A 12598-nucleotide genomic window follows, 5' to 3' on the forward strand; every position below is an offset into this window, starting at 1 on the left:
AAACATTACCACCAACACTTACCACCACCGACGACACTACAGCTACAATGAGTACTCCACCATAACCACAACCAAAACCACAATTACCATATCTACAACCACAACCTTTACCAAATTTACCACATGAAACAACTATCACAACCACCACCGATAGTTCAACCACCACCACAACAAATACCATACCCACCAATCCAGTCACCACTAAATGCCACAACCACCACCATGATTGCAATCACAACCACAACCTTAAACCACCCCAACCACCCCAACCCGGTAAGTTGACACAGGATAAGGTGGGTTTATCTTAGCTGCCCGGTTTAATATTTCAACACTGGCAAGGCGAGGCAGGTCAGGTAGGGGTAGGGAGTGAGGCAGGGGGAGACCCGGGAGAGGCACATCAGGAGAGGCAGGAGTGAAGCAGGGGGTGAGGCAGGAGTGAACTAGGGGGTGAGGCAGGGAGTGAGGTAGGGGTGTGCAGGAGGAGAGGGATGTCGGAAGAGGCAGGGTGGGGCAAGGAGTCAGGCAGGTCGAGAGGAGGTGACAGGGAGTGAGACAGATCAGGAAGGGGGAAGGCAGGTTAGGAGGGGGTGAGGCAGGTTAGGAGGGGGTGAGACAGGTCAGGAGGTGGTGAGGTAGGTCAGGAGGAGGTAAGGCAGGAAAGGAGAGAGTGAGGCAGGTCAGGAGGGGGGTGACAGGTCGAAAGGGGCGAGGAAGGGTTGGGACACGAAGGGGTAGGGAGTGACAGATTGGCAAGGGATGAGATAGAGGATGAGGCAGGTCGGTACGGGATGGGGTGAGGCAGGTTGGCATGAGGATGAGGAGAGAGGGTGAGATAAACAGGGAAAGGGGAGAGGGGTAAGGCGAGCTGAAGATGTAAATGTAGGTGTGTGGAAGGGATGGAACAGCCGGGAAGGAGGTGAGGCGAGAGGAGGAGGGTGAAGAACGGGGCAGGGTGGGGGACTGAAACGAGGTGAAGGGAAGGGCACCAAGCCCGGAAAACGAGAGACGGGGACAGTGGCGTGTAATGCTTTATGCTGACAGTGAAAAACAGAATGCTAGAGAGAAAAGTAAATCTAACCTGTAGGGTATGTAATATATTTTTCCATGTATTCGATCCTCCGTTCTGTATTTCCATTTATCTGGAAAGTGACCGACAAGAAAACAGCATCCACACTTCCCCAGACTAAGACACGTAACCGTCGTATGTAAACACTTCATTTATTTCACAACCACCTTCTTGTTGGGCAATATCTTAAGGATACTTGCCTCCAGTGCAGTAGCTGGACACATAAACGATCACGGGAACACAAATAAGTAAATTTCATTGCTATATATATTGGCTGATGTAGTGGTGACTATGACTGTATTTGGATGTGGTTGATGGTCGGGCCGAAATTCAACACGCAGCCGAGGGACCAAACTATGTAACACCAGCTGTGGTCAAGTGAAGGTCTGACGTAGCTCGCTGAAATAACTACAAACCCCTGTCCGTTAGCAATGTCATATAATACAAATAGCTAAAAATCCCCTGTCTCACTTGGGGAATAATCTTGCTTCATGGAGCCATAAAACTTTTAAGTACCGCTATGATACTGCTTCCTGTATACCTGTATTAGGAAGGATGAACCGACAGAAAGTAACAAGAGAAGACCCCCCGCGCGCGCGCGAGCACACACACACACACACACACACACACACACACACACACACACACACACACACACACACACACACACACACATGCCTACCTTGACATACAATACAAAGAGGAGTTAAGATTTTCAGCACGAAGGAAAAAACGTCGGAATGGAAAACAGGCATACAAGGAACGAAAAAAAAAGAACTAGGAAACCGAATACAAGCATATATATATATATAACGACAGAAATGGCGCGAGGAAGACAGTACAAACGAGACAGACGAGAAATGAGAATGTGAAGCGAAAATGTTGGCACTGGTGGATTAATATACTTAGGCAGAGAAAAATACATAGATAAGTCCATTACTGATATAACGAACACATAACTAAGGGAGGATTTATTGGTAAAGCACAAGAGAAACCGACACAGGAAAATCAATATGTACGGGAAAATACGACACTCGTGGGTAGGACGGTAAGAAAGAGAGAGGAAAGAGAAATTGAAAGTCACAATATTAAAAAGAATACAGTACTAAGGAGAGGTGGAAATAATGAAGAGAAAATAGTAAAATGAGAAAAGTTAGGAAAAAAAATTCCTTTATAATAAAAGATAAAATTACTATGATTATAAGAAAGTGGGGAAAGAAGACAGTAGGGTGAAAGACAAGAAAGGAAAGAAGAGACAGAAAATAAGTTACATAAGGAAGAGAAATAGTATTACGTTACAAGACAGCACAGCACAAAACGATATTCATGCACATAACATAGAAAAAAGGAACAGGAACATTACAGAGAGAGAGAGAGAGAGAGAGAGAGAGAGAAACTTACTGCCCAGGGCAGTAAAGGAAGAGGATATTAGTAGGTTCCAACGCACGGAAATGACAGTGATTAGATAGATGTGAATTGCGTCCTTGCGAGGCCTGAGGGGGCTAGGTTGAGAGGAAGGACAGGACTGGAATGTGCTGATGTGTTAAGAAGTTTACTGAGATGGTATGGGCATGTGGAGAGGATGCAGGATGACAATTAGGTACGGAAAGCGAGAAGTGTGAAAGTCAGGGGTAGGACTGCGAGAGGCAGACCGAAAAAGCTCCGGGACGAGGTCATAAAGTGCCACCTCAGAGAAAGGGGACTGAATAGGGAGGCTGCCAGAAATCGGTCAGCGTGGACCCGCCTTTAGGTGACTCAGGCCGACGCATGCAGGCATGTTGGAGCCAGTACAAACGATACGATACGATACGAAATGCCCTACTCTAGAATTTCAGGAAATGGGGGTGTTCGTAGGGAACTTCAACTTGAGTAGGATGAGGACAACGAGCGAACAAACAAACAGCTCTATTTCAGACGTTTTGACAATTACAATGTCATCATCAGTGATTTAATAGGAATAAAAAAAATAGGAAGACAAAACACCAAAAAAACTGTCACAAAGATGTGTAAATGAAAAAAACAAACTTCACTTACACATCTTTGTGAAAAAATTTTTAGTGTTTGTCCCACTATATTTCATATTATTCCTTTTAGATCACTGATGATGACATTGTAAATGTCGAAACGTCTGAAGTAAAGATGCTGTTCGTTTCTACGCTCGTTGTCCTCTACCTCCAGAATACTCAATAAAAGACCAAAAATAACTTCACCCCCAAAATAATACAGCAGAAGGGCAGGAAAAGTACAACGAGTAACGCTGGGAAGGTAGGCTTATCACATTCCCACAGCTTACCCATAAAAAATGCATAATCCACCACGAAGGAAGTTACGGCAAGAACAGATAAAAGCAATATGACAGAGAAGCGGGGTGAAGTACTGATGATGGGTAGTTACATTAGACCTGACCCTAAAAAAACACCTAATCCACCAGCAATAAAATCAGAAGAGTGTAACAAGAAAATAGTAAAAGTAATCTGACACACGCGTGAGAAATTACTGATGATAAGAGGGTAAAGTAATCACAAAGCCGGACACAAGAAGTTACATTAGACGTACCCATTCAAACTCACAATCCATCACTAGTAAAAGTAAAAGGTAACAAACGGTAACTAGAAAGATAAGTATCGTAACTGCGGCGGGGAAAGTACTGATGGTGGGAAAGTAGAGTAATCACAGAGTCGGACGCATAAAAAGTTGCAACAGACTAACCCATAAAAACACAGAATCCACCACGAAAATAAAGGTGAGGGAAGGCAACACTACATATAAGGAATGTTAACGATAGGCGGGGAAAGTACTGATGATGGGAAGTTGCATTAGACCTACCCGTAAATAATGGAAAAAAAAAAAAAAAAACGCCTAATCCACCATTTATACAGGTAAAAAAAGGTAATGTAGCAGCGAGACGGGGAGAGGGAGGGGGGAGGATGAAAGTGGTTATGATGGGAATGTAATTAAGAGGCACATTACTCAAGAGGAAGAGGAAAGAGGACGACCACAAACACCACACAGTCTCTCCTAAATCACACTCATCTTTCTTATTAACCCTCTGAACCCGATCGCCCTCTTTGTCGTATATTCTTGTTGCTCCCTGACGCTTTTATTGAACCTCTGAGGGCACCCAGACAGTGAGAGGAAAGCCATGTATAAAGCCTTCAATTAGGATAGCCTTTTCTGAACTGAAAACCATTGTCTGGAATTAACAAGGACTAAACAGGAGACAGACGTGATTGTGCTAACAAGGTTAACATTCTACTTTACCTTTTCAGCCTCTTCTATTGATTTGTTTTATTCTATCACTGACACTGCGATGAATATGAACAGGATGGGTAAAGGTGAAAGTGAGAGTGAGGGTGATAGTCGACAGGGAGGAGTATGGGTGAGGGTCCAAGGCAAGGATAATGAAGGTGAGGGTACTGGGGAAGGATTAGGGTGAGATGGCTATAATGGGCATGAAGAGTGAGGGTGAGGGCGAGGGGCAAGCATAGTTAATAATGAGGGGAAAGGACTGGGGTGAGTGAGAGTGAGGCGCAAGGGTAGAAGGGGAGAGAACGACAGGTGAGCGTAAGGGGGCGTGAAAGTGAGGGAGATAGTGCTTAACGGGTGAGGGGCATGGGTTGGGGTAGGATTGGAACTAGGGTGAGAGTAAAGGTTAGAGCGTGGGAATGGTTATTGAGAGTGAAAGGTGAGGTGGTGGAAAGGGGTGGTGAGATTCGAGAGGATGAGTATGGAAGTGGATAGGGGTGGGGGAGGGAAATGATGGTTAGGGAAGTGGAGAGGGATCATGAAGTGGAAAGGAGAGAGAGAGAGAGAGAGAGAGAGAGAGAGAGAGAGAGAGAGAGAGAGAGAGAGAGAGATGAGAGTGGAAGGTGAAGGATAGGTGAGGGTAAGCAATTGTATGAAACGGTAAGAACTGGTGAGAGTGAAACTGAGGAGTGAAGAAATGTGACGGCATGGTTAGGGTGAGAGTGATAATGATCGGTATGTAGCTTATGTGCTGTACAGTTGCGGACAACACTGCAGTATTACTCAAGCTTATAGTCGAACATTTATGAAACTTAAACAATATTCTGAAAAGTATGTTGGGTTGCAAATGTCGCATCACTGTATTTGGAATGTTCTTGCTCTTTGTCTCTTTATTGATAGTAATGAAGTGGATCAATATTTATGTCCGCAACCGTACCTAAGTGATATTTATGGTGAAGACCTGCTTGCACAAGCCTGACACAGGTGGACAACTCTACCATACGCTTTCACGCTGTGCTTTACGAGTCCTGAAAGATAATTTAGTAACCCAGAGTGCCGAAGGACATCACACACCAGGTTAATGTTCCGTCCAAGCCTAATGCTACACATAAGGAGGTATTTAAAGTGAAGGTAAAAATATTCTGCTGGAGTGGTAGAGTCTGTGAGAGTGAAAAGTGTTCATGCAAGAACCTGGACTGGATGCCAACATGTAGTAACACCGGTAAGAACACACTACTACACCCACGTTAATGGCCACTCAAGCTAGCGTTGAAGATGTCAACAAGAGTGATAGACGACAATATTATGCACTCCACCGCCGGCCAGAGATTTCAGAGTGATGAGAGAAGAGGCAGGGAAGACAGATTTGCTTCAAAACGAGGAGTAAAGTTGTAGTGTGCGTTGAGGTGGTGGAAGATGTGGTTGTGAGTGAGAAGGATGACGTAAGGAAAACAGTGGTTGGTAAGACCAGGGATAGTGAGGATTACACTGAGGATGTAAGATAAATACAAGCAGAAAGACGGACACAGAAGGATATATATAAATAATATAAATTATATATATATATATATATATATATATATATATATATATATATATATATATATATATATATATATATATATATATATATATATATATATATATTTATATATATATATGATAAATATATGATAGAGAGAGAGAGAGAGAGAGAGAGAGAGAGAGAGAGAGAGAAATACAGTATTGTGAATTAAAAACTTTGGTTGAGGGGAGATGACACGATGAAAGGTGAAGGGAAACAAATAAGAAGAGCTAAGATTAAGGACAGAGAAACAAGGACACAGACAGCGATGTGAGGAAAGATAAAAGAGAATCGGTGCGGGAGAATTTCAAAGCTGCTCAGAGTTATGTCCAAGTGATTACCTTAGCGCCATCCACTATATTGCCTCTTCCCGGAAAGTAATTACAAAAACAGTTATATATATTGTCCACTAACACTTTTTTTTTTATGCTTTTATTTTTATGAGAGGTTGTCGAACTCGGGGCGAACGGCGGAGATCTGACAATATTGTTGAGTAGTTTTTTATTTTTTGTTTTTTCACCGGCTTCGTCTCCTCTTATTACTCTCTCCTTCGTTCTACTTCTCCTCAAGGATCAACTTATGCGTTCTGCCTCCCTCCTTCATTTATTTTCCTTCTCTCTCCATATTTCTGCTTCTGTTCTTCCTTCATTTTCACTGTCCCTCCCTCATCTCTTTATTTCTACTGCACTTCATCGCCTTCTTTCTATTTTCATTTCCCCCTTCAAACCATTACTTATTCCATTCCCTCACTTTCACTGTCTTCGCTTCCATCATTCTCTCTCTCTCTCTCTCTCTCTCTCTCTCTCTCTCTCTCTCTTCCATCTCTCTCTCTCTCTCTCTCTCTCTCTCTCTTCCATACTTCCTTCCTTCCTTCACGTTTACTGTCACTGTCTCCACTCTTTGTGCCTACTTCATCTACTTTTCTCCTGTTTTATCTTTTGCATTCTGCTTCTCTCTCTCTCTCTCTCTCTCTCTCTGTTTTCTCTCTCCTTCATGCCAGCACTTCCTTCCTCCCTCCTTTCCTTCCTTCATTTTTTACCGTCTCTTTCCTGCCTTTACTCCCTCCTTCTGTACTTCTCCATCTACTTTTCTTCAGGGATATCTTACGTCTTCTACCTCCCTCCTTCACTCTTACCTGTGTCTTCCTCCATACTTCCGCTTCTTTCATTTATTTACCCTCTCTGATTTCTCTCTTCATTTTTTACTTCCTTATTTCTTTATCTGCTTATTTCTATGGATTCTCTTTTACACCCTACCTCCCTTCTTCGCTGTTTTCCCTCGTTCCCTTCTCTTCTCATTTTCTAACTTAAAGCCTCGCCTCCTCTCTCTCTCTCGCTTCTTTATTTCCGTCGTCTTCTTTCCTATCTTCCTTCTCTCCCGCCTTTTTCCTTCCTACCTTCCTTCTCTGAGTCTCCATCTTCTCCTCTCTCCTTCTGTTACTCGTGTTGTTCCTGTCTTTGTCATCATCCTAGCCTGTCTCTCTCATTCTTTAGTGTTTTATATCACTGTTCCTATTACCCTACATTCACCTACCTCCTTCCTCTATCACTCTTCCCTTGATGATATCCTTTACTATTAATCCCCTCTTTTCCGTCATATCTCCACTCTCTCCTTCTTCCACCTTCCTAAACCCAAGTCTGTCTTTCCTCTCAGCTTTCATTCCTCCCCATCACCGCCTCCCCAATCCCACTTTTCCATCCACTTTCTCTTCCATCCCCATCATTATCTTCAACACCACAATCCCTGACTTCTTGCTCTTCGCCCTCTCTTCCAACCTCTGCAGTCAAATGACGATCTTTCTTATTTCTTCTTGCCGTCTTCAGACGATTTTATTCATCTTAGAAAACACCTTGGTGATCTGGAGGGATGAGATACATATTTTAATAATCTCTTCACTACAGGTAGCTTTCCTGAGAATAAAATTGTTCGTAGCAAGATGTAATTAAAATACAAACGTTATTGAACTGATGGAGTGAAATCCCTAAACCTGAACCTCCACCTACTTTCTCCCATTCCTATATCCTCCCTATCTCTATCGCATCCTACTATCCTACTTACCCCTCCACCTCCCTCACCCTATCCTCCCGCCATCCATCTCTCTCAGCCTATTGTATTCTCCTACATTCCTCTATTTTCCCAATCCTGACCCTCCATCTACTTTCTCCCATTACTTTATCTACTCTATCCACTACCTCTTCCCACTACAGTATTTTTCCTAACCTTCCACCTCCCTAGTCCTATCCTTCCCTACGGTTGTTCTCCTCCTTTTCTATCCCTATCTTTTCATCTACCCTCTTATCATTCCCCACTACAGTCCGTAACTCTCCAACCTCCCTTCCTCATTCTTACCAACTATTTATGTTAACCCTTACTTGACTCTGTCCCTATCCCAACCAAGGCATCCGCCCAACCTATCCTTCTCTTCTGAAAGCTATCCTTCCCTTCACCAGTCCTATCCCTCCCCACCACTCCCTTTAGTCCCATCATTCCCTCCCTCATCCCTTCCCTTCCCTTCCCTTCCTACATTAAGCAACAAATTCTCTCCCCACCGTAAGTTTTGTCTTCCCCTATCCCCAGTTCTATCCTTTAAACCCCCATCCCCTATCCCTCTCTACCTTCTTCAATCAGCTCATCCCTTCCCCACCCCGACTATCCTTCGCCTCTGCCCTTCGTCTTATACTTCCCCACCTCTCCTCACCCCTTATCCCTTCCTGCCTCATCTAATCCCCCTCCCGCCCCCACCTATCCTCCACCCGGTCCTTTGTCCCCCTTTAGGCCTACCTGTCCGGGCCGCCACTTTCACCACGGCATTCTTTCTATACTGCACCTGGCTATACACAGCGGCGGGCCATCCATCACACCGCCGCCACGGGGAAGAAGTATGAAAACCACGCATAAAAAGACGCATAAAAAACACGCTGAAGGTGTGCATAAAAAGCTGAAAGACGACGCAGGAAAGACGCAAGTAAAGACACATAGTAAAAACAACAAAATGAAAAATGAAGACTAAAAAAGACGTATAAGACTCAAGCCTAGACGCATATCTGGATGCACTAGGACACAAAATCGCAGAAAGACGCTGAAAAAACGGTGTAAAAACAATAAAAGACGCAAAAAAGGACGCACAAAAAGCACTTAAAGACAAAAATATGCATAAAACAACGTACAGTAAAAAGACACAAAATAGGACAAATAACAAAAGACAAAAACGATTCGCAAAAAGATGCCTAAAATGACACTTAAAAGACTCATAAAAAGAGAGGCAGAGGCTGGGATGGGCGACACTGAAGGCAGACAGAACGAGGCAGAGAAATAAAACAAGGCTGAATAGCACAGGTAATGAAGGAAGTGGATAGGCGCATAAAAGGCGACGTGGAATGGAAGAAGATACTGACAGACCCACAAAAAAAGAAAGAAAAAAGAGGTACAATTACAAGAAAACGTTCAACAACAATCCCTTTCTAAAGGGAGAGAGAGAGAGAGAGAGAGAGAGAGAGGAGTCGCCACGTAATCCTTCCTTCCCTCTTCATCTCTTCCACGTTCCGTCATTTTTAATCCTCACAAACTTCACTGTCTCCCTTCTCCTCTGTTTCTCCTTCCTCCCCTAGCGTCAGAAAGCATCACGTCTTCTCATGATCTTGTGCTATGCGCTTGATATTCCTGTCACAGAAAATTTGCCTGTAATTCCTTCTGTCGCAATAACCAGCAGAGAACTGTTGCGTTGGTGAGATTTTGCCCGTAACGTAACATGATGACAGTAGTATCTATCTATCTATCTATAGCCCGACGCCCTAATCCCGCAAAGGGTGGCCGCAGACAAAACGCCTCAAAGGCACTCTGTCACCCACCATTTGACTACCCTCCCCCCAACTCACCCCCCCCTCCCTCATATACCTCTCAACTCCATCCCTCCACCTCATCCTCGGTCTACCCTCCCTCTCCCTCCCTCCACCTCACCTACATACACCCTCTTAGTCAGTCTTTCATTCTCCATTCTCTCCACATGTCCAAACCACCTCAGTGTATTTCTCCTAATCTTCTCAACCACATCCACATCTACCCCACAACGTTCCTTCACTTCTTCATTCGTCAACCTGTCCCTCCATGTCACTCCACATGCTCCTCTCAAGTAACTCATTTCTACTGCTCTCACTCTTGACTTGTTCCCCTCTTGCAAGGTCCACGCCTCGCTTCCATACGTCAGGGTAGGGATCACAATACTATCATGCAGTGACTTCTTAACTTCCATACTCACCTCCCTATTTCTCATCACTGCTTTCAGTGTACCAACAACCTTCCTCCCCTGCTGTACCCTTTCACGTACTTCATCCCCCAAAGTTCCATCCTTACTCATCACACTACCCAAGTACTTGAATGCACTCACATTCTCCATATCCTCACTATCCAACCTCACTGCACACTCTGTGACTTCATTCCTCTCAAACACCATAACTTTACTTTTGTTTACATTAACTTTCAGCTTCCTCCTCCTACACACTGTCCCAAATTCATTCACCAAACCTTGCAGCTCCCATTCATCTTCACTTAACAATACTGTATCATCAGCAAACAGCAACAACGGAAACTTCCAAATCTCACCCTCATTCATTAGGGCCAGCCCCACATCCACTGCCCTACCTTGCACCTCCTTTACAACCCCATCCATATATATATTAAACAGCCATGGAGACATCACACACCCCTGTTTCAGTCCCACATTGAGATCAAAGAACTCACTCAGCTCACCATCCACTCGCACCGTAACCCTAGCTCCCTCGTACATACTCTTTACAGCACTCAACAATTTTTTACCTCCACTCCATATATTCTTAATACATTCCATACAGATGCTTATAAATAGACGTGGAATGGAGGAAGTACCGGTAGATGTGTAAATGACGCCGTGGAATGTAAGAAGATACCGGTATATATGTAAATAACTCCTTGGAATGGAGGAAGATACCGGAAGATGTGTAAATAGCGACACATAACGGCAAAGGTAACGTAAGCAGAACCAGACACTCGCTTACAGTAGACGTAGAGTGGAAGAATTTCAACGGCGTACAGTAACAGGCAATAATGAAGGGAGAAACAGATAGGAATGCATGAATAAAAGGTAAATGTGGATGTGGAATGAGGACGACACTGGCAGATGAATATTAAATGATGTATAATACCAGACGTAATGAAGGTTAGTCAAGCACGTAGAAGTTAACGTGGAATGAAGAAGATATCGCTAGATGCATCAAAACGACGCAAAGATACGACAGACGCATAAACAACGGCGTATGACAGCAAAGATAATTGTTTGAAGACACGGTAAAAGCATTTAAAATGACAATCATAACAGGGGTAAGGGATGTTACGGTAGACACATAAAGAACAACGTATAACAGCAGAGGAAACAAACGGAAGATAAGGTAAACGAATATAAAGACTCATATTAGCAGAGAATGAATGATCTGACAGACTCATAAATGACGTATCGTACAATATCACAGGTAATTAACGGAAGATATGGTAGACGTACAATGCAGCAGACGCATATGTGACATCATATCAGTAAACCGCCTTTGTCGGCCAGGTATGAACAGGACCATTTAAACCCGAAAGCATTGAAATGTCGCCTTACACCACAAGGATCCCTAGAGTATACTGCTTGCTATCTACCTACAAAGTTTCTTGCCTTTACGACAAACTGTCTGGCCTGTGGCCCTCTTTTGAAGATATTCAACATGCTGTACTTGGCGCGTCACGTGCCACGTGCACCGCCTGAGTGTGATGAAACCTGTCAAAAACAAATCTTGAAGAATGGGGCTATCATATGGTGCAAACTACACAGTGATCGGCCCTGTGGTTGCTGAGATATAAGCTTCTCAAAAGCGTTACGGTCGGGTCGGGCCGGTTTGGGCAAAGCCGGGTTGGGCCGCTCATACTTGAGAAAATGCCACTACTTGACGAAGAGACTCACTAGGGCTTCTCCCTCGCTCGTAACCAAAGTGAGGAAAATTAGATGAGGTAGACACATAAAAAAGGCGAATAGTAAAAAAAATTAACTCAGGGAAGATTTGGTAGACGCATAAAAACGACGTATAATAGCAGCAGTGACTGAGGCAGACGTGGACGGACTCGTGAGAAAACGCTGAATAGCAGACGTAATTGAGGAGGAAGTGGAGACTCGTGTACAGTCAGACGCAAAAGTTCGCCCACTATTTACACTGCGTCAACTTCACAATTTGGGCATGTCCGTCACTTTCCACCCTCAGCATCATATCAAGGAGAATCACCTCTGGGCAGAAAAACTCACGAAACCTCTAGTAGCTTGGGAGTATTAGTCATCAGAGTAAATGAGATGCTGAAGAGGGGAAATATTTAGCAAACTTTTGTCTCCGTCTGTACACGGTGTCCCATGAAGAGCTCCAAAATATTAGGTTCTTCTTTGTTTAATATTCCTAACTTAAACTGAATTCTGAACCGCTATGAATTACAAGTACTGATTACCTTACGGACGGAAATACTCTTTATAATTATCAATAAAATCATCCGCAAGTGTAGTTCCGCAAAGGCTGAGACTATAACTGCTCAAAATCAGCCTAGGATTAACCTGCTGGTGTTTGATTCACTTTTCACGGAACACTCTATATGAGGCCTGACTGAATTCTGAGGAGGCGATAATAAATACAAGAATCAAAAGACGGTAAAATGAAGGCAAAAGTATCACA

Source organism: Coenobita brevimanus, chromosome 6 (genome assembly GCF_032717465.1).
Source record: "Coenobita brevimanus isolate Jiangsu-jjx chromosome 6, ASM3271746v2, whole genome shotgun sequence".
NCBI lineage: Eukaryota > Metazoa > Arthropoda > Malacostraca > Decapoda > Coenobitidae > Coenobita > Coenobita brevimanus.